Below are 24,146 nucleotides of genomic sequence, written 5' to 3'. Positions count from 1 at the left end.
AGTGTTTCTAAGGTTATGAGAAGCAGGAATATGTTGCACGACTGTGTTTTTCTTTCTACATATGCTGTTTGGAATATGAAGCATTTAAATTGCAGAGAAATTTATGTTACAGTGAGTTAAAAAAATACTATCCTATACTATTTTTCTACTATATTTAAATGCTTAGTTGTCAGTAAAATGTCCTTATAGGATAGCTACCGTGTTTTATATGATGTGATTCAGATGCCCAGCCATTACTTTTTCGATTGTATTAAGTAATATAACCTGAGGGTCACATTTTAATTACATATTTTTCTCAGTATAAATGCAGTTCAGAATTACTGAAGGGTCTTAGCCAGCATTTTAAAATGGTATTGCTTTATGTGTCTGGGTGAATTTGCCAATAACACCATAATTACAGCATTTATGAAGCTTTGATTTAAAGTGATATTGACCCCTCCAGTAATGAGGCTCGAGCTCTCTCAAATTAACATATTGTAGCACCAAAATGACCACATATATCAATTGAATGCCATTATAATCCTGTGAATGAAGTGGCCAGAGAGCAAGAGGTAGTCGTGTACAACATGAGGATGAAAGTGAGAGGAAATAATTTAAAAAAGTCAATATGGCAGATGTAGATAGAGAGAAAAAGGTGAGAGGAAATCAGGTGAAAAGACGGGAGAAATGCGAAGAAGCAAAATATAGAGAAATAAAGAGACATGGGCTGTGAAGCACATGAATTGCAGATGGGTAGACACAGAGAAAGATAGAGATATGAGAGGAGTCAGGCCACCAGATGGTCTAATGACCACAGGAAATATTACATCTGGCAACTGCACACCAACATTAATGACACCAGTCATTTAAGAGCCCTGAGAAGAGCTGCTGTGTATGTGTGCATGTCTTCCTGGGGGAGCATGCATGTGGCTCATTTAACTGTACTTGCAAGGTCAAGAAGGCCCTCTAATTACTGCATAATTAACCAAAAGGCAAGGTCTGGAGACATTAACCTTCATTGTGTGATTAAAAAGAATGGCAGGTCAAGGTTCGGACACTGCACTGTATGCAAACTTCTTCATCAATATTTCTTCATATAAAAATTAATTCAGGTCAGGTCTGTCAACTTGCAAATCTGTGTATTTGCGCCGCATTGTTGGCCTTGTTGAAGTTGGGTTGTTTTTAGCACCTTATTACGAGTCTGTTTTTATTTCAAATCCTCTGATGGAATCTAAACAAAAGCAGATATAGACATGCATGCTACAGATATGTCTTTTACATAACAGACTTTAATCAAGCTGACAAGCTTGCTAACTTAAGACGTTGTCCTTCATCACCAAAAGTCTTTGATAATTAAAATGATGTAGGTAGCGGTGATGCATGTGTAGGAAAAGCTGATTATCACGGAGCTTAAAAAAATAGTATGTTTCATATCTCACAGGATACTGATGCACCCCCTCAAGGATGTACACTCTTTACCTCAACGAAGAACCAAACCATATCTTTAAAATTTTATGTTCATATTAAAATGACACAGAGGCCTTTAAAGCCACTTTTATACTTTTTTTTTTTAAATAAACCATAAATACTAAAGGAATAGAAATGAGTAAAAAGTTCACAGTTTACTTTCAGTCATCATATCACATTTGCCCATGAACAGTGGTTAGCACTGTTGCTGCACAGCAAGAAGGTCCTGCGTTCGATTCTGTTTGCTTACTATGTGGAGTGTGCATGGTCTCCCCATGTCCCTGGGTTTTCTCCTCACACAGTGTGAAGACACACAGTTAGTGAGGTTAGGTTAATTGCCAATTTTGAATTGACCCTAGGTGTGAGTGATTGTCTGTCTCTCTGTGTTAGCCCTGTGACAGCACATGTAACCTCACGTGAACCTGAATTGGATAAGTGGAAGAAAACGGATGGATCTCATAACATCTTTGTCCTTAGTGTTTGATTTCATTATAGAACAATATAGACTACAAACAACATTTATGTAATGTAAAGTGTATAGATATAAATTCTCTCTCCATCTATTTGTATCTCTCTCTTGGTCCTCCGTTCCTTCCTCCCTTCCCATTCTCTCTCTTATCTGTTCCTCATGGGTCTATATGAAATATTCCAACCAGGCTCCTACAGTGAACACATAATTAGAAACCACTGAACCGTGGCTCTAACATGGGAGCTTTACTCCTATCTGTTTGGTGAAAGGGGGTTGAGAAGGTGGGGGTGGGTCGCCTGTAAAACATCTTCATGGTCAGAATACTACACCAGCCTGAAATACTGACGGCCTACAATACATTTAGATAGATATTAGGAGAAGGGGGGAGAGAGAGCAGTGGATACATGAGGTAGAATGGGTAAATGGATTGATAGATGAGCCATGGGGGAGAAGAGAGTCATCAACAGAAATGGAAAGAGAGAGTCATGGCTGGCGTCCATTAGTTCTGTTTTCCACAGCAAGGGATTTTCTTTTTTTTTCTTTTTTAAAATTTCCATTGTCATCAATTATCCAGCATCACCAGGCAAGGGTTGGATTTTAAACAAAGCTAATGAGAAAACAGCTAAAAAAAACAATGATACGGTAGGTGATGACATTTACAGAACAGCCACAATCCCACTATTTATACATGCACAAAAATATGTTGAGTTCTGGCTTCTTGGCCACTATTGATTCTACTAATATCCTTGCTCTTATTCTGCTTTGAGGTGTTTTAAGCCACAATATCATATTGATGAAAACTGAACAGCATTGAAAACCTGAAGCTTAATAAGCTATGTATTTGATCTGAGAATTCAGCACTGCATACAAAGCGAGAGCAAGTTAGCAAGATCCCAAAAGATGCAATTGTGTTTTTGAGGTCAACGAAACTGTTAAAATGAAAAAGTAAATGTTTTCCAAAACAGCAGTTAATGAAACTGTAATGTTATGAGACTGTGTGAATGCATAGAGGAAACAGAACTATCAGTTTAATTTAAAAAAAAATATTCATCTGCGATAATGAATCCAGAGTTGATCCAGAGTTTTAAAAAAAATCTGAATATCCTGGAGATTCTTTACAAATAACAGCCTGGAGTTGTTAGTAGGGTAGATGCCTAATGTTAAGTCTAGTTTCTGGAAGAGTTTGTGTGTGTGCTTTGAGTCAAAACATCTATGACATTTCTGCTGTGCTTTGTCCACATAGGAAACAGATACTGAATGTCTTTTGGTGTTCAGCCTGCTGACACTCATTTAGGTCATGTACAGCTGTGGTGTGATGTTATAGCATGACCTACGTTTTACAGTGGTCAAAGTCGTAATTTGATTCCATAGCGTTATTTTTACTTTTTCTTGGTGATGTCACCATGTAACTCACCTGACCTTATACGGTTGTGTACCTTCATGTGGTTGTGCTTTGACTTTTACCTGACTTTGTCTCTGTGTGGCTTTATTCTGTTGTCATAGTGCGATTAGCTAGTTATGGTTTGTGCTGACGGCTTATTGCTGTATTAGAAAAGGACAGAAGAGCCTTTGGGACAGTTTGCATCACAGTGTGTCCTTGGACCATGCAGACGTTCACACATTGTCACATATAAAGCTGCACACACACACACACACACAAAAACACACAAATAGTCACACATAAGAACTTACACATGGTTATATTCTTACATACATATGTGAGATATCCACATGTGAAAGGACCATGTTTTTATGAGCCCTTCCTTTCAGCTAGAGCAGGAAATTGAATGTCCAGCAGCTTAGGCTGTTAATTAACATTTATGGCTCTAGATGACCGTTAGACTGGCTGTCACAGCCTTTACATCAAACCAGCTGGGGTATAAAAATTCAATCTCTATCCCTGACTCTATGCCAAAGTAATGATGGCAGATCATGATGTTGATTTGTTTTATAATTTTAAACTACACTGCACTGATCCCCTTTGGGGACACAATATTTGTTTGTCCTTTTATGCAGAGGATGTCTGTGGAATACTTTTAAGGCATGCAGATATTTTGTTAAATCCCACAGACTAATTGCACGAGGGATTTAACGTTGGTCTCCTTCTGTCCGTTCAGTTGCTTTCTATGCTTCTGCTGAAGAAAAATCAGTTTTCACAGTAATTAATAAGTATTTACACAAATGTTAAAGATGAAAAATAAAATCTAGTAACAAATACATAAAACTTCTAACCATTAAATGAACTTATATGCATGTATATATTGTTTTTTTATACCACCAACATGAAATCCTGTCATTAATAAGGCCTGTCCAAATGGATGAATATGCTTGTGTTCTTAAAACTGTGCTAACAGTTAATTAAACACTTGATCATTTAACTATGTTTTTTAATAATTTTTTTATTTCTGCATTATGCTAGGGCACAGCTAAGCATTATAAAAAGGCTTCACACACTTTTTCTTACTTCTTTGATTCCTTCATAATGTTTTTTTTCTTTCTCTCCTGCTTTAAACTCTTTCATTTCTCATCTGTTCTCAGCCCACACAGTGGTCTATATTCCTTACAGCCGGGCCTGGCTTTCACAACTGAAACATTGATTAAATACAAGTCACGGTGAGAGACAGTTTGTTTCTGACAGTTACAGCGTAGAGTAAGACTTAGGAACTGGGAGCAAGTAAACCAGCATCCTGATCGATGGTCATCGACATGGCAACAAACAGCTTACTTAGGTAGACTGGGAGGAACCTCTACTTGCACAAAATGTTTGTATTTAAAATGTTTGTGTAATTGACAAAAACCTGCACAAGTATACATTAGTCCCTTCATTGAAAACTTCTAAATCAGTGTCGAATCTGTGACAAAACCTGATCAAAATTACTTATTTACTTTAGTGTCATTGCTACAGCCTCATTCACATCTGCGTCTGCACCGCCTATCACATGTACAGTATACACGCACGCATGAGCGCATGGGCACACGCACAGCAATACACAAATAGACATCAGACTCAATTCCTGTCACAGTTCCAAACACCTGTCTGCCAATCTTCCAATAGTGTTTTGACCGCTTTTCCCTGGTCAAACTGTGTGTGAGCTGCATTTGTGTTGATATGTCACCGTGTATGTGTGTTAGTGTTCTGACAGCCACAGATAAGGTGGCAGTTATCTTATCATGCTGAGCCAACCTACTCTAACCCTCACAAACCTCAGGTGTCAGCATGTTGGCTTTTCACGAAGCACACTCCCCCACCACCATAACTCCATTTTCATGTCAATTTCACACCATTTTGCTCTCTGTCTCTGCCTTCCCTCCCCTCGGTCTTTATCTCTTGATTTCCCTCCTCATTCCTTTGTGATAGGCATTTAAGCCCATTTTAGTCCAGTTTGCTCTTCTGTTCTCCCTTCATCTCTCCCATTTGATCTTTCTTGCTATCCATCTACTTGGCCTTGTGATCAATGTCTTCTATCACTCGCCAAGTTTTGACAACATTTGCTGTCTTGCTTTCCTTTTCTTTTGCCCTTTTGCCTCTGCACTTTGCCTACATCCTAGGCTTGTTTTTAAGCTTATTTCATCTTCCTTTCTTGATTCTTCCATTTTTGTATCTTGCTTTCTCTTTACCACTAACCCTTCGCTCTCACAGTTCTCTCAGTGTCTAGAAGAGGTGACAATTTACTTTAACATTGCTAGATAACCCCAGTTATTCTCAGTGTCTTTCTCATTGCCTTCCATACCTTCCACTCTGTTTTCAACACATTTTCATCCAGTCCTTTATTCACGGCTCAGTAGAGATGACAGCCTTTTATTATCAGTCTGCCAGTCATTTCACCATTTTCTAACTACCTTCTCTCCTTCTCTGTATCTCTTCTTTTCCCGTATTAGATGCCGTCATTCTTTGGTCTGCCAAGCTTCCCAGTCACCATTGTAGTCCTCTGGGCAAACCACCTTATCTAATTATTTTATTTTACTTTATTTTTATTTTATTATTTTTTTGTCTCAAAGGGTTTCAGTGCAATCAGCTAGCAGGCAGTTAAAAGGTGGCTCAATCAATGAAAGTAGTGGTTTGAGAGAACGAAAGCAAAATCAAGTACACTATTCAACATAAAAAGAGAGTATTATTACTGTAACATAAAAAATATTTAAGATAGTTTTTACATTCATATTTAAAACGGCTGTAACCGACTTTTTCTTTCAGTTAATTTTATCTTTTAATTTAGCATTTCATTTTACCTCATACCTTACCTCTCTTTACTCCCTGCTCACTTGTATTCCCGTCTTGTATGCCATATTTCATGATGCACTCTCAATAATGAGAGTAGAGTATCAACTGAACTTGCTTCTGGGGTTTCTATCGTCTGTCTTTGCCCATTTTTAATTACTTTGAACATTTCCAATTGATTTTATCAACTTGACCCACAGTAAAATTATCACTTTCTGACTGGTAATATTGTTCATGCAAAACTGAGGCTGGAATATGAAGAGGTTACACCTGGCGAACTTGTTAGTACACCGGGTTCATTCCTATAAGAAAATGTAAAGGAATTATCAATAAGGAATACGTAACGTTAATAATGGTACAATGCCTGTCTGTATGTACTTCTGACATACATAAATATTTATCTTTTTCAAATAGCTTAAATTTAAATAGGTTTGATGTTTAAATCTAACACATTTTATGACACTGACAGAAACCTGCTCTTATAGGCCATAAGCCATACGTCTTCCCAGCTTTCTTGACATTTACACATTTTCTTATTCTTTAAGCAATCATTCTATTTTTGCTGTTTCAAAAGCACTCTTTAAATGAAGCCCTTCTCAATTATGAATAGTGTCTTTGTTTGCATTATGGTAAATTATAAATGGACTAATTTTATAGTACTTTTCTGCTTTTACCGGGCACTCAAATTACTTTTATTTTATGCCTTTAAATGCCAGCCTATCATGTATACACTCAGTCTTCAATGGATCCATTGGGAGTAATTTGGGGTTAGGTATCTAGCCCAACAAGACTGCAATTAGTATAGAAACTGCTTCATCTGCAGATTCAGTATCCATACATGTGCAACACTCAAAGTCAACTCTACAGTAATGTTCAAACAAGTTATTAAAAAAGGTAAAGACTATGGATTGTTATTTCATTGAAATGTAAGTAATTATTAACATTTTTTTTTTTTTTATAAAGTCTTGCCCAGCAATAGTCCACCATAGTCTACTTGCCTACTTATAAATCTGAAAACCCGTAGCAATGACATACCTAACCAGATATCCATGAGTCAGCTCTGGAAAAAAAAAAGCTAAATAAAATAAAATAAAATAATTTTCAATAAAAGGTTTACTTTTTTAATTAAATGTTGAGACATATGATCATTCAACTACCATATCAAGTCAAAATTTTACTATTTTAACGTCTACTAATTGCAAAATTGATTTAAATTTATGAGAAAAAGCAAAAGCCTTGGGCCATCTGTTATGGGCTGGCAGGAAATCAAAAGCTGATTTTCTGTCATGTACAGTGCTGCTCTCTTTTCCATAATTTTGTTTTTGTCATGTCTACTAACAAGAAATCATTTATAGTGTGCAAAGCAGCTTTCCTCTCTTAAATCACTTAATTAACTTGACTACTGTAGGTGGAGTGAGAGTGAGGCTGACAGGTGATTGCAACCTCAAGCCCCATGGTTGACCTCTCCTTGCTGACCATATATGTAAACCTGAAGTTAAAGACAGACACCAAGCTGCAATGAACACTGAATGTAATAAAGATGACTGCGAGACTGACACAAAGAGCCAAAAGGGAGAACGAGAGCATCGTGTTTTCTTTTCTTTTGTTGAGGAAATAAACATGAAATGCAGCATGGTAAACAATGTTAATATGAAGGATGAAGGGAGAACATTTGCCGCTTCTGAACTGGCTTTCAGTGTTATCACTGTAGGTTAATTTCCAATGAAGGTCATTCAGTGAATTGGCTGTCTGTATTTCAGAAAGAAAGAAAAAAATCCTTGAGGGAAATCATTACTTTCCATTTTAGATTTATTTTCTTCTTGCTGTTTTTTTGCTCCTGATTAAATAAATTAGATTATTCTCATCAGATGCAAATTCCCAACTTGCATGCAGTTCACTAAAAGTCACATTAAGCATTTCTTATTGAGCTAGGTGACTAACTAGTTAGGTTGTGACACTAAATGAGAAACAAAACAAAACAAAAGCTGTATAGGAGCTGGTTTGCTTGTCACCCCTCCTTCTGTGTCCATCTTTTTCTATGTTCGTGCAGTCTATGGCTGAGCGCCCTCTCCACCCTGTTTTGTAGTGGGATAATAAACAATGGCCTTTTTCTGCTCTCCCTCAGTCCTCTTCATTTTCATCAGAGTACAGTATGACAATAAGACCCCTACCCATTATTTAGAACAGGCAGACAGAACATGATCCAAGATGAAGCATCTGCTGCAGTGATGTCAGATGACAGTTATGAAGCAGATTATAAGGCTTATAGCCTGAACTCACTGCCTCCAGTTCCCTCTCCTAACATCTTAACTATGCAATCCTTGCGTCTTTCACTGCAGGCTTCTTATGAGTTTTTTAACTTTATTTTTTTTGGTCTATTTTGTTTGTTTGGGTTTTTTTGTTAGTTTCCTTTAATTTGCATTCAAGATGATCTGAAATGTCGCCTCACTGCTCTGTCATAACTACACAATGAAAATTGTCACAAATACACCTGTGAATTTTTTTTTCTAAACCCCAGACAAAACCCAATTTGTTGCAACCCTCTAAAAATCCAGGGGATGTAGTGAAATAACCAATATGATTTTTGTTTGTTTAAATGTGGATCTAAAACCAATTCTGTTGTTTTTCTTGGTGAGACTTTACATATGCTGCTTCAGCTAATATGTCTTCTGTGTGTCCTTTACACAGAAGAACTTGCAATATGACATAGCATTGTCATATTGAACAGAACAAAAGTTACAAAGTCATGAATTTAATTCTGCTTTCATTACATTTTGTGGTGCTGGATGAATATAAATAATTTAATTTGATATAATTTAGATTTTTTTAAACACTCAAATGTCTGTGAAGGTTCTCAGTCACTCAAAAACAAAACACTCAAATGTAATCTGCAAATAAAATAGCAGGTCAACCTGTTGTCAGTAGGTTTACCTCCTACTATGTTCATAGCTTCTGTTGCTATATGCTCTTTTAGTCTTTATCTTCTTAATCTGAGTCCTCTGCTCGGTATTAATAGCTCTGGTTTTAGCAGAAAGAGCAGGGAAACAGAGCAGACTGAGAGAACTGAGGGATTGTTGCCTGAATTCACATTGGATTTTGTGCAATGTGCAGCTCAGCGAATCTCCTTTCAGCCCATTGATTTATAATAGCATTCAACCAATGACAGCTAAATCTTTAAATTCTCTATGTTTAGTTTAGGGTTGGTTTTTTTTCTTCTTCTGTCCTCATTTGATAGCAGTAAGATATTAATGTTAATATTTCAGATATATTTCAGTGTGGAATCAACTCCTCCTTTTATTCACCAGCTCTGTGATGGCATGTCTAGTATGTTATGAGTACTTGTTAAATAATGAAAGGAACATTTGGATCACACATGCAATCTTGATCAATGAAATACTACTGACATAAAACATGTAATACTTTGAGAACAAATAATAGTGACTGGGAATTAAAATCACCAATATGTGATTTTATATGTGAAGATATATATGTGAGTTTAGTAGTCACGGTTTTCACAGTTTTTTTTTTTTTTAATATGTTTGAGCAGAACCTGATTCCTCCTAAACTTTGACCTTATTCATGAAAACTTTTTCACAAGTCATACTAAAGAAATCAGGTGATTTGATAAACACAAGCCCAGCATCTGGATAATAAATAGTCTGAACACAAGGCAAACAGTCATACTGAGAAAACTTCATGTTATAATTCAAACCTGATTTTAAGCCATGATTTTGAGGTTTTACCGTGATTTTGCTGCCCACTAAAGTGAAAATTCACCCACACCTTGATGCTTTAGAGTCAGGATTATTAAAAAGTATTAGTAAGAAGGAACTCAGATATCTCTGGCTGCTGAACCAGGGTGATCTGCTGTTATGGGGGTGTTGAAAACACACATGCTGAGTTTGTAATTATCTCTTGAGAGTCTCTCAGTTTGCATTCTCATCTATCTATTTTAATCCTTCTGCTACTGTTCTCTATTCAGCTCCTCCTTGTTTTCTCCCTCAGTCATCCTTTCTTTAATAATCACGCTTTGACTATCCACATAAATATTTTTAGTCTCTCCTGCTAAAACTGTCAACTGCACCTGGAGACCTGGTGAATTGATTACTGCTGATTTACTTTTTTAAAATATTTATCTATTTACTTATTGTTGAAGGCTGCACTTTTTGTTTTTAGTGTTATTAATGATGGTTTGTTCTTAGTGATTCTGAAATTGTTTAAAGAAAAACTGCTGAATTGGAAAAGTTCAGCTGGTGTCAAAGTCTGGAAGAAGGATACAATTAGAGAAAAAGGTTTATGTGTTTGTGTAAAGAAACAAAAACTCCAGGAGAGACTGAAATAGGGAGAGAATCAGGGGAGCAAACAAGAAGAGGTAGAGTGAGTGATGGGTACAAAGTGTGTACTTGTCTTAAAGGGGATGTTTCACATGATAACATGTTCTGCAGCATTGCCACCAGCAACCCACTACCCCATCCTCCTTGTCCCCATGGCACACACACACACACACACACACACACACACACACACACACACACCTGTTATCTCTGCCTTCCCACCACCCAACCAGGCAGGCAGACAAGATTTCTGAAAATAAATAAATAACCTTCAAGAACAACAAGTTATACCGAATTCAGTTCAGTTCATCTATACCAGAAAATATTAGGAGACCGGATATCTGACAACATTTTTTAATGAACTGAAAACTAAAGGATGAAGGTAGGAAGAATAACAGTTCTGATAGGATTTATTTATGCTGCACAATTCAAGCTTTTTCATATTGTAAAGTGGACAGATGAATCCTGGCCAACAATGTTTACTGAGCAGTTGATTAAAACAGGATTTACATAGTAAGGCCATAACTTTTATTTCCGTTTCATCATTATTAAGCAAAGAGATTTTCGTTTGTTTTTATTTTAATGATATTGCAGTTCTTAATGACCAGGCATGTGCTTTGTGCTGTGTAGTGCACTGATCATCACTTTTAGTAGTATATATTAGATGTGTTAGCTTACTTAAAAAAAATCTAATAATAAATCCTCGGATGAGGTTTTTTTGTTTTTTCGAAACACTAAACCCTGCTGTACAGTAGAAATCTGCTATAAAACTTTGCAGTAATATACATCACTTAAATAAATTTGTTATTCAAATGTTGCTGCTCAACATTAGTTATACTACCTAGTTTAACCACTTTACTGTATTGGCTAAATTGTGTAGTAAGCAGTATTGCGGTAAACTTTGCAAAGATGGACGTTGCTGAACTAATGCAGTGGTATCTACAGTCGGCGCTACTTTAGGTACTGGGTAGCAGACATTATAATCAAGAGATATGGTACTGAAAGAATCCTCAAGAAATTTATGGGGGAATTTTGCAACAGTAAAGACTGTGGTACAATATATATCTTTCAAGGCTGAAAGATTTAAAACCATATTTGTGCAACGTCAGCCAACTTTTAAGTGATTTTTATCAGATTTAACTGGATATGTTCTGTAGTTTTTATGTCCCCTTGACCATTAAAATGAAAGTTAATTGAAAGAGTGCTTCAAAATAACTGCCCAAATAAGTGTCCAGAAGAGTAACAAGACTTGCTTCCTGAAGGAGTCATCAATTTGATAAAGTTCTTTAGTAACAGTTGGCTAAATCCACCTTTATACTGATTGGAAAGCAGCCACGATATCACTCATCTAGCATCTGCTGTATTCCAGAATGTAGTGAGCTAAATCCACAAAGAGCAGTAAAATACAGCAGCAACATAGGTCAGCTGGATTTGCTACACCCCACAACAGACATTATTATCTAAAATTATTTCATTTCTGATTCATTTCACCTGCTTCCCACTACACCAGAACTTAGGGTTCTTTCACCTGCTCTATCCCACTTTAACCCTTGGCTATATTATTCAAGTCACACAATAATTGTAATTTATTAACAGGAGCTCCGATTATCTTTTATTTTTTCCAATGCTCAACATTTCACTTTTTCAAAACCACAAAATAGAAATTTTAGGGCTGAACCTCTTCACTCGTATCCATTATCTATGATTCGGCAGACTGTAATGGAGTTTGTTGTAGCTTTTATACTGGACACTAGACCACTTCATCAGAAGCATGACGTGGCTGCGGTAACAGCCGTTTTACAGCGCAGCAGATTTGGCTGATGTGCATGGCAAGTTAAATTACCATGAAGTGGAGCTAGAGTGTTTTTGTGTGTGTATCTGTGAGTGTGTCTAGCAGAATGTGAGAAGCGTGTAATAGGCTCACCTGTCTCTGCCTGCAGACTGATGGGCAGGTGGAGAAAATGAAAGCCAGATGGGAGGAAGAAGCGGTGGAGAAGGGTGGGTAGGGGGTAGATAAGACTGCAAAGACAGGATATGGTGTGGATGCATTCATATTTTATATTTTTACAAAATGGTAATGTGTCGCCTGCTTCAAACTGGAAGTGCAGTTTTAGAGTCTCTTTGGTGGGGTTTGCTAGTATTTTTAGCCGGATGTTCTACTTTTCAACAGTAATGTTTCAAATCTTTCTTTTAGATAGAGCTCACTTTTGACTGACATTGACTGTTTTTATGTATGCTTTTTTTGGGGGGGGGGGACTAGACTGCAAAGATAGGGATGACCTGATGATATTCTCAACCTCACCACAGATAATCACTCTTTAGAGGTTGTGACCACTTTGTCGTGTTCAAAAAGCTTAGGGAAAGGCAGGCCTAAATCCCCCCATTTTTAAATGACTGCTCAATCTCTTTAAAGATCAGATTCTCATATCCTGATGTCAAATCCTTAACAGTGCATTTTTAGTGTATGCAGTGACTAACTCCATGTTGTTTTTGACAGGGTGAAGAGGAGGAACGTGCTGACATTTTGCCCTGTCAGAAGTAAGTTTAATTCTTGTGTGTGTGTGTGTGTGTGTGTGTGCATGCTTTCTGTAGATCAAAACTCAAATCTGACTTGTTTTCTTGCCTTTATTTACAGTTTAGCTTTATGATGCATTGTGCTGATCGTGTTTTACAAAGTGCATTTAATGTTCACCACAAACAGGCAAAAAAGCTTGTTCCCCTCTTTGTTTTCCTGCCTAACCATGTCAGTAGTGAGATTGCATCATCTCGTAAATCTGTCGTGGTGACACATGAAACTTACATCACACCACTTTGACGATGATGGTTTTGACAGTGAGCATTCAAGATTAAATCAGTCAATGTGAGTCCCATGTGGTAAAAATAATGTAAGTGTGAATATACACCTTCAGGTACTTGATGAGATGATGAATATGAAATTTTTTGGCTCTCAAGAAAAAAAATATTTGAAAAAAAAAAGAAGTAATAAGCGATCCCAGTAGCTCTACTCTTTGAAAAGCTCTGGTCTGCCAGTATGGTGGTCTCTCCTTCTCTGTCAGTAGCATGTCTTCAGCTGTATCTGGTTGCTGTGGTGACATGTGTGTGTCAGCGGTAGGATGTGTGATGTGCTTGTGTGTGCGTGCGCATGGAGCGGCGGGTGTTGAAAGGACTCTGTAGAGGCAGAGTTCCCCTGTCCAGAAATTCCAGCAACACATACATGTCAGTGATCAGATACAGAAACTGTAGGTATGCAGACACTGCACACCTGCATGTATGTACACACATATATACAAGAAATACACAGACAGCACGGACACACACGTCGACAGATATCCAGATTCCATTCAGGCCAATGCCATGCATTCATACTGACAGCTAAGGACTATAAGGTTACACAGGGAAATCCGTGCCTGGAGCAATGCTTTGAACACTAATAGTATTTGTGCACACTTTTCTTCAGTCACAGAGACTTGGAACTAAAAATGTAATGTCATTGAATTAAAGTAAAGAAATGTGAGGATTCTTATTTTGTCAGAATTGTCTTAATGTCTCATAAGTGACAGATAATATTATATTGAAAATTAGCAAATGTAAATTGCTACTCATTCAGTAGCTGCAGTGAAAATGTTGTTGAAGGGCCCTTATTTAAGGACGACTTGACTATAGCTGATGAGAGAGCAGAAAGAATTGGAGATTTGCTTTCCCCAGCCACAGCTCTTTTGTGTAGGTCTTGGGATTTGAACCGAGGACACAAGCCCACACAAGCTTTACTCTTGATAAACAGGTGTAAGGCAATCCAGTTACTCAGAGACTCTCTTTTCGGCATAACTGTAATTGAGTTCAAGTTCAAGAATTAATTCTCCCTTCTGGGACATTTGGCTTGCAGCAAGCCATATCTCATGCAGGATAATCACAATAAACAAAGAGCAGTGAATATTCAGGAGACTGAGACACAGGAGACCGGAAGGTGCGTTACAGGTAAGGTTGATAATGGGAATGGAGATACAGTTGTATTTTTTTTTTCGATAACTTGAAAACTTTCAATAAAGTGGGATGACTCCGCTCTGAGCATGTAATCCATTTATTCCATGCTATGAAGGTATTGTTATAGAATATTTTACTTTGAGCATTTATTAGTTTGGAGGCATGAAGGAAAGCTAATGAATTCATGTTACGATTTTTAGACAATGCTTCTCAGTTAGCTTGACTTGAAAGCTTGAAAAAAATAGGGGGGAGGGGGGGGGGTAATATTTTTTTTAATTTAAATATTTTGGACATGACAAGGATTTGCTTTGTTTGCTATGCTTTGTTACATCTTCACATCAGCTGTTTTCAATATTTTGTTGGAACAGTTCAAAAAAACCTTTAAAGTCCATTTATTTTCCCCGTTAAATGTCACATTTGTGGTTCCCTGTTCATTTTTCATTCGGTGAGTAACATGAGAGTTGTCTTTTTCAGATGAAAAGGGATGGCCTAGTGAAAATATATTTACATGATGGAGGTTATAACCTTTTCGAAGTTGAAATGTCACATTCCCTCTTCCTGTCTTGATAATGCTCTCTGGTCTCTTACTTTTGTGTTCAGAAACAAATGTAACTTTTACATTTGCTTGTATTTTGTAGCTTTATACACACTTTATGCAAGTTTTTGGCCATTTTCCCACTGAATGCATCTAATTTGGTTATATTGCTAAGGGGGAGTTGTCCTTCTGAAGAAATATATCTACTCAAACAGCCCACCCTTCTTTTATATTATGATGGATATCAAATACTAACTGGAAGAAACACACAAGTCCACTGCATAGTTATTGATGCTGTATTCAAAAAAGGCCTTCATGATGTACTATACACATGAGACATTGTCCACAAAACCCAGTTCTTTCATCTTTCTCTCTCTGCAAATGATTCCATTGACATGTAGGTTGGCAAATTCCTCTACACTTACGCAAGTGCATCTACCTCCTTCTGTTTAGTGCATCAGTGTGTAGGGGTGATCTGTAACGTGGGAGTGTGTTTTCATCACTGCGGGTCGTCTGGTCGTCAGAATCCCATTTACTCAGATACATGCATGTATGCGCACGCACATACACAATCAGTCTTTCCACGTGTTTGTTGTACATAGTTGAAAAGCACACTTTTTTTTAGATCATTTCAACATTGATTTATCTACAATGTACCATGTACAGCTCCCAGATTTTTTTGCAAATGCATTTTATCATAAAATTGACTTTGAAATTGACTTTTAGGTTTTGCAGTTGTGAGGAGGGATTTTTGAAATTATTTTTATGTCGCCTTTTTTTGTATCTTTGTGTGTATGTGCACATCTGTGTGTGCGTGTTACCTAAGAGCCTGCTCTGTCCTAATGGATTCAAAATGACCTGAGAGCTCTTTTTAGTTCTCTCATTATGTCAAGCATCAAGAAGTGTGTTTGTTCCTTTTTAGAATAGCTAATACACTTTCATTTAGCCCACAGCAGTGCTTAATAACGTTCATTAGTTACCACTGGGTACAGGGAGATGTCACTGAGTTTTTTCAGTGTTTTAACCCAGTTTTCAGGGGGAAAAAAAGCTAGAGGAGGCTATAGAGTACACTGCAAATCTCTGTAAGCAAATTTAAAAAAATGTATCTTTAATAAGTGTAAAAAAAACAAACAATTTTAATGGGAATTTAAATTACATTATATATTTGTTGTTGTTGTTTTTTTGTTTTTGTTTCATAGTGTCATTCTTATAGTGTAACTATAAATGACCCTTTACCCATTACCTTATGGCTTAACCTACTTACTCTTTATTTTTAATTCTTGCAATATCACTGGCTCTGACCTATCACTGTTGACATGGGAATGATACGGAATAAGAAATACCAATATAACAATAAGGAGTAATCCCAATTTAAATCACATTATAATGATTGTAACACATCTTTGTAAATTCCCTGTAGGTGAGTGGACCAGTCTGACTGGAAAGTTTGCATAAACTCAGGGCACTGAGTCCCAACATGTATAAGGCATCGAGAAATATTTTATACAAGTTCCACAATCATATATATTATCAATTGATCACTGAATGGGGACCTTATGACTATGTTCACCATGCATGCGTTTATTAACATATGTTTATTTAGTTTGTGCACATTCTACATTTGTTACACTACGTATTTTAACAGTCAGTGCAAATTTTGCATCTTCCCAGTGCAGTTGACTGGCTGCTGATTAATGAGAAGTTATCAAAAGCCACTAAACAAAGTCTAGAAAATAGAGCACCAGAACGCAATGTGGGGATAAGAAAAAAACAATTTGGGTGAGCATCATCATGTCATGAGACATGATTGTCATCAATATTGTTCTGGTAAATTTTCTAGTTTACTATATCCCTTCATTAAAATATTGTACCATGCATTTAAATATTTTATCATGTATGCAGTATATATTATGTATGTATATTTGTGGCGTTCAACAGGATTAGTTGATGACATTAAGAATCCCATGAGGTGTGTAATATTGTAATAAGTCGCAAACCTTTAATTTTACTCAATAAAAAAATGTTCAATTAGCCAACATTATGAGTCAAAGATGTTATTGACCAAACACATGCAAACCCATATGGAAAAGAAATAGAAAAAACTTATAAAAGACTTGCATAAGATGTGGCCTACTTCATATAGTGAATCATATAAGGCTTACATGATTTACTCATGAAAGTGGCCACTTTCTCATTACTTTCATATATTTATTTAGTAAGTATCCAAAACATACAAGTTTCATTTATAGAATTTTTCAAGGGATCTTTTATCTGTTTTCACTCTTAAGATAAGATAAGATAAGATAAGATAAGATAAGATAAGATAAGATAAGATAAGATAAGACTTTATTGATCCCACAACGGGGAAATTTTTGCGTCACCTCAGCTCAGGTACAGATATCACAAGAAAATACAAAAATACAAATAAGTACAATCAATGAAAAAAAGTAAGATACACTATATACAATGGTAGCATACACAGTATGTGACTATGGATATAGTTGGAAATATTGAAGACATAAACTATATAGCTTGATATAGCTATTGTACCACTACTATTCCTATTTATAGACATGTACACACACACATGTACACACTAAATATACATACGTATACATATACATACATATATACCTGCACATGTCCATACACATGGAAGGTCCATTATGCATGACCTTGTATGCTTTTCATACAAGTTTCATGCAAGACAGATACAAACTTTATAAGATTTATATATATCTTTTCCATATGGGAGGGTTTGCTTAGAATACGGAATAATACTAATATAATTATTTATTATATATAAAAGCAGTGGTTTTTCAGTGTAGACATTGAATTTAATGTGATTTGAACAAAATTATGTTGCAGATACAAATTTTGGTGACCGTCAAATTATACACAGGCATGTTGAATGTGACAGGTGAAACAAACATTTTCAGAGATGAATAATTAAAAAATGAAAAGAATTTGAATTAATGATAGGTGATGTTTTTTGTGCAAATTTTCATTGAAATTTACCACCTGTTGGATACATACGACAAATATTTATGCCATAATCACAGTAAGATTATGACTTGCAGTGATTAAATGTTGCACATTGACAAGGCAAAAATTTTAAGGTCTGTGCCACTTGCCATGCTTTTGACCTAGAAATGCTGACAAGGGAGTGATAGGCCAAAGAATTGTATTAACCCAGCCGTGTCCTTACCATTGCTGACAAGAATTTTATTTCTTGCCGTGCTGCTGCGTTAGACAGCTCTGAGTGGAGTGGGCTAACACTAGTGAGAGCAGTATGTCTGCTCTGTAGGATGTGATTGCTGACAAGTTTTCTTTGGTCTTAAACAATGCTGAGCAGGGATGGGTAAGGCAAGGAATAGAAACAAGTTAGCTATATCATTTCTACATGTTGACAAGGAACAGCTCTGAAATGCGCTAGTCTGCCTGCCCTTGCATCGCTGACACGACACTGGATGTTTGTTGACGAGCTGTTTGCTACTCCCCGCCCATGTCAGCATGGCTAAGGCCACATACACATCTGCCGCCTGAGAAACTTGAGCCCATCTTTCCAGCAGATATTGTTAGTGTCTGCTTGTGTATGCCCATTGACAGGGATTAGCAGCGATGTGTGAGCATAGCTCCTTGGGATGGTCTTGCTTGCTGTTGCAGGTCAATGCATGTGTGTTCTAATGTCCGTCAGTGTTAGTGTGTGATTGTGTGCATGAGTGTTTGCCAGACAGTGGGGGGTTAGGCCTGGATTGCAATAACAATGGAGAGGAATTTAAATGAGAAAAAAAAAGGGGGGGGGGGGGGGGGGGGGGTCAGGGAACGTTTGCAAGGAGGATGGAAAAAGCTTTGGCACTATTGTTATTCTGCCCCTTTGTCATTCTGCTTCTCCATCTCTCTATTACACATCTCTTGGTCTCTGTTCCTCACACTCCAGACTCCCAGATGTCTCATATAAGTCACTCTGTCAGCTCTTGATTTGATCCCAAACTTATTACTGTTTTTGTGATTTCACTAAACAAGTTTTGTGTTCTACCAATGCTTCCACTGTGTTGACAGAATGGGCTGATTAACTAATGATCTGCTCACTTTTGATACTACTCAGTGACTTACAGTTTTTTCTGTAGCACTGTTTGCCATCCATTGTGTTTCCTTTTCAGCAACACAAAAAGGTAATGGATTTCAGAGTTACACGATGCATGCCAGAGAAGTTGTTAGTCCCAGCAGCTGGTTAAATCCCCAACCCCAGGTGTTGGGGATTTACGTTTGCCCTCAGTTGATGTAGCACTTTCCCCCTGCCATAACATGGCTGCATAGGTCTACAGGGACACAGTAAAGTAAGAAAAGAGACAGCGATAACTTCCATACAGACGAGACAGCAGTCTGATTCCTTTTCTGACATGCAGCTGTCACAAAAATAAAAGACAAGCAATAAAAAAAATGCATTGAAGAAGTAGGGCTTTTCACATGACAGCTAAAATGTCTTACTGGGAGACATCGAGAATCTGGAACTTGCTGTCTAAAAGTTGCCGAGGGCTGGTATCAGTATAGCCACACAAAAAATAAAGACTGGCAAGACTTGTTTCGTACTTTATTATGAACTGGCTTAATGTGACCTCTCTACTTCAACACTGTGATTTCATATTCTGCTTATATATGATCAACTTGGGTACAAAATCGAGTTTTTTCCAGGACAAGCGAGTTGGAGTGACACGGACAATCGTGTAACATTTCAGGCCAACTCCAGATGGCTTTTGTACTGCAGTCCAGTTTAGTCAATTTGCTAATACAATCTTGTACTACATATCCAAGCTTAATACACGTTCAGAATTTGTGCGACTCGGTGTGTCTGTCATATACACAGGCATACTTGCTTTCTATCCACATCTCTGTACACGCCGCCCCCACACACCCACCACCCCCACCCCTTTGCTCTGTTGCGGCTCTAATTGCGATCAATTAGGAAACTTCAGAAGGCTGAAATAGGAGCTGTGACAAGGGGCATCCGCTGAGCTGGCAGCGAGAGAGAGAGAGAGAGAGAGGCAGGGAGGGAAAGAGAAATGAGAAGAACGAGAATGAGTGGAGGAGGAGAGGGAAAACGGTGATATAGGAGTGGAAAGAGGCTGCGGAGGGGGGCAGGAGAGCGGAGTCCAAGTTGGTGTCGAGAGATGAGCTAATGGTAATGGCGTGATTGATGTGGCCACAGCAGCTGAAAGTCACATCGTTTTTCATGCCAGGTATTGATTCCTGACAACCTCTTGTTAGCTTTGGGGCGCAGCAGATTGGGCATGGCACAAACAGCGCCATGGTAGGGGTTTTATTCCCATCTGAAATGTATGCTGTTATACTGCTGAAAGGTGCTTTGAACAAAAGCATCTTACTCTAAATTCGGAGCATGTCAGCTGTAAAAAAAAAAAGACAGAGCTGCAAACTGATTTTAGTAAGGAGTTGTACTGCTGAGCATAAAATTCTGTTTTATATTTTGATTTTAATTCATGAGATTTTACATAAATAAAGGATGTGCAGGTCACGTTAGCATTACAAGTCTGTTGCTTCATATAACAGAAATATGAAATATCTACCATTATGTGTCTGGCTTTGAGAAAAGGTTTAGGCGTGTAAAGGAAATTCAAAATGTCAACACATTGGCAGTACAACTTGCAAATGTACACTGAGCTGGAGGCATTTTGGTGACAGGCTTGTGTTCAGTCACTGCAAAAGCAATCTGAGAACCCATCAGCTATATGTAGATATCTATTTGTAGAAATTTCTGCCAAAGTGACTCATGGTTAACAGTGATATTGCATTTTTAGTCCGTATATTTACCTAAAAGAAATAAAAAGTGAAAAGGTTGCATAATTATTCTGTGCATCTTGTAATTCGGTGCCTGCATCCATAACTTTTCCCCCTTTCATTAGGCAAATAAATTGATAATTTGCTTGTCACTACACTTGTATTTTTGACAGCATTCGGATATGGGAAAAATGAAGTGCCTCTTTGCAACTTAAGCTCTTCAGAACAGCAATTCTCTTCAAGACCGTCAGGACAAAGGCATCTGATCAAACAGAAACTGAAGTCTCAACCTTGCCTTTTTCTGATTCTCACTGTGTTTGCATATGCAATACAGACTGGGCCCTAAACATCATCTCCAAGACATTTTGGCTTGAACAGTCTTACAGAAAAACAAGGAACTTCCAGTACGAGTCAAGTATTCCCCCCCCCCCCCCCCCAGGGCAAAGCTTATAAATAGCATTATTATCCGGAAATTTTCCTTCACAGAGGCTACAGCGTACTGGTTGCCTTTAGCTTTCTGAGGCAACAGCTGAAGAATGTTTCGACCACAGCGATTCTACACGAATCATGTTATTTCACGCAGAGCTTGACTTGTAGATAAAAACAAGCTTGTTGTGAATACACTGAATGGTAATTTTTGAACAGTTTATATCACAAATATCATACTTTGTTTCTAGCCTTGAGCGTGTTAAGTGTTTCCAATCTTGATTTTTTTTTTTTCTTTTGTAAAAACAGAAAAAGATGTTCTTGATACATATACTAGAAGCTGAGAGCCACTGGTGTCTTGTTTAGCTGGATTGCCTTGGGGTATGCAGAGCCTTTTATCTTGTCAACCTAATGTATGTGTGTGCATGTGTGTAGGACAGGAAGAGAGAGAGAGAGAACAAGAGAGAGAGAGAGAGCAAGTGAGGAGATAGGCGGATCAATACTAAGCCGTCAGGAGGTCTGCTACTCCCAGAGAGAGAGGGAACAGGACACCCAGCTGAGAGTGGAGAGGGTGAAAGTAATAGACTGAGAGAGACAAAGAGTGAAGAGGAGGAAGGGGTGAAGTAAGAGTGGAGAAGGAAAAGATGGGGGCGAGATGGATGGACAGTGGAAAAGCAACAGGGAAAAGGACACGGGGATGGAAATAGGAAGGGAGAATAGATGTGGCCGGTGATAAATGAACAGATAGAAGGGACAGGAAGAACATGGGGAGAAGAATAATGTAGCTGAAAACCAGAAGAATGTGATGGAAAAGGGGTGAGGAAAAGGGCAAGTGCAGGGTTACAGTGTAAGTTACTGTTGACCCTGAAGTGCAAAACACACCGACATTTCAGAAAACTAAACTAAACACTTTGACACAAACAGCAACTGAGTATTTGTCATTGTGTTTTTGATTTGTTCTTGTTTCGAGGCTCTTTTATGTTGAACAGGTGTCCGTTTGTCTGTAAGGAACTAAGTAAAATTTAGTTACAAAAAGGGCTCTTGTTTTAAAAAAAAAATCAAATTAGGTTATTTGTGTATTTTTGAAACTCGATCTTTGAATAATATAAAAGTACACCCCCCACCGCCGACACACACACACACACACACACACACACACGCACACACGCACACACACACACACACACACACACACACACACACACACACACACACACAAAAGATGTGATTTACAGAGATACAAGAAAAAAACAAATATTCATGTTGTGTTACAGATGTAGGGGCTCAAGAGTTGGGAGTTCGGCTTGTAATCGGAAGGTTGCCGGTTCGAGCCCCGGCTTAGACAGTCTCGGTCGTTGTGTCCTTGGGCAAGACACTTCACCTGCCGCCTACTGGTGTTGGCCAGAAGGGCCGATGGCGCGATATGGCAGCCTCGCTTCTGTCAGTCTGCCCCAGGGCAGCTGTGGCTACAACTCCACCAGTGTATGAATGTGTGTGTGAATGGGTGGATGACTGGGTGTGTAAAGCGCTTTGGGGTCCCTAGGGGGGACTAGTAAAAACGCTATACAAATACAGGCCATTTACCATTTACCATGTACAAGGGAAAAAAGTATGTACACAACAAGAGTATATTACTTGTATCTCTGTAAATCAACATCTGCTGGGATTTAAACCTTAAACTGTGACAGTGTGAGGGGTCATGCACGAGCTTCTCGTTATCCAAATTATAAAAAAAAAAGACTTGGTATTTTTAACATGCGTTTGATGCATAATTAAAGTGAAAATAAACATCAAATAAGGAAGGAAGTGAAACTGTAATGCATAAGAGCTAAAAGGTTCGACTTGACACTCATAATGAATATTTAAACCCTGGTGACCGTAACTCTTTAAATGATTCATTGTTCTCCCACATATCTATTTTTAGATCCTTTGTCTTAAAAAAAAAAAATCCTGTTTCAACTCTTCATGTTCTTCTCTTTCTTCTTCTGACACATTTTTTCAGCTGCTGGTTTCATACTTTTTAAAAAGATGTCAACCATGACAGATAGCAATGACTTATTAGCCTGCCAGCTGCGAATAGAAAGAAAGACAGAAAGAAATGAAGAAAGAGAAAAGACAGGAAAAATCATCTGCAAATTATCTGTGAATATCATCAGCTGTAATTATCTATCCGCAGTGTATTTCAGCTAGTGATGATTAAAATTCTTAATGGGCTCCGGGAATAGTATTATTTAATGTAGGGGAGTACAATTGGGAATAATACACCATTATTACAAAATGAATTCGGCATGAAGAATTTCAATTGACTTTTGTTATACTTGGGCCAATAATGACCCAGGTTCCTTAATGAAAGAAATGACTGTGAGGCATAACACAGTTTTTTTTTAAATGAAGTAAAGGAACGTAATGAAACGTCTCCTCCTCACTATTGCTTTATCTGGTTTGTAACAAGCATGAAAGCAAAATGAGCATTTTATGCTTTAATATAGAATTTCAAAGGAGTCTGTATTGCTAATCAGGAGGTCAGGACAGTGGAGGAGATTACAATCAAAGATGAATTGTAAAATTGCCACATTATAGGTACAGGTAAGGATAGGTATTAAGTGATTGCGCATGGGTGGGCTTTGTTTAACTTATTGCATACTTGCAATGTAATATATGGGGAGACCCAAATAGTAAAAAACCCCAAAACGTTGTAAATCTGTGCATTTTCATGAGTTTTGATGCTAAACTGCAAGAAGATTAATGATTCCTTCATAAGCTAGGTTATCTAATATTAGACATATTCAATGATGAAGACCAACAGCCTCGTTTATAAGACAATATGCCTTTCTAACCTGCATCTCTCTTTCTATCTGAAGGTTAGGGCTCACAGGGGAGGAAAGGGATCAGGTTACACTAATGCATCATGGCTGCTGGAGGACACACACGCACACGCCTCGT

The 24,146-nt window shown here is 37.7% G+C and overlaps 1 protein-coding gene across 1 annotated transcript in view; it reads left to right on the top strand.

Annotated features, from left to right (window-relative positions):
* The window catches only part of cntfr (ciliary neurotrophic factor receptor), a 228,670-nt gene that overhangs the window by 21,238 nt on the left and 183,286 nt on the right, over window positions 1–24,146 (top strand). Inside the window, exon 2 of the mRNA XM_004538375.5 lies at window positions 12,963–13,003. The gene's annotated coding sequence lies outside the window, so the exon portion shown is untranslated. The remainder of the gene's footprint in view (window positions 1–12,962; window positions 13,004–24,146) is intronic.

The sequence above is a fragment of the Maylandia zebra genome, linkage group LG7 (assembly GCF_041146795.1).
Source record: "Maylandia zebra isolate NMK-2024a linkage group LG7, Mzebra_GT3a, whole genome shotgun sequence".
Classification (NCBI taxonomy): domain Eukaryota; kingdom Metazoa; phylum Chordata; class Actinopteri; order Cichliformes; family Cichlidae; genus Maylandia; species Maylandia zebra.
Note: the sequence above shows the minus strand (reverse complement) of the source record. Positions and strands in the feature narration are given on the sequence as shown.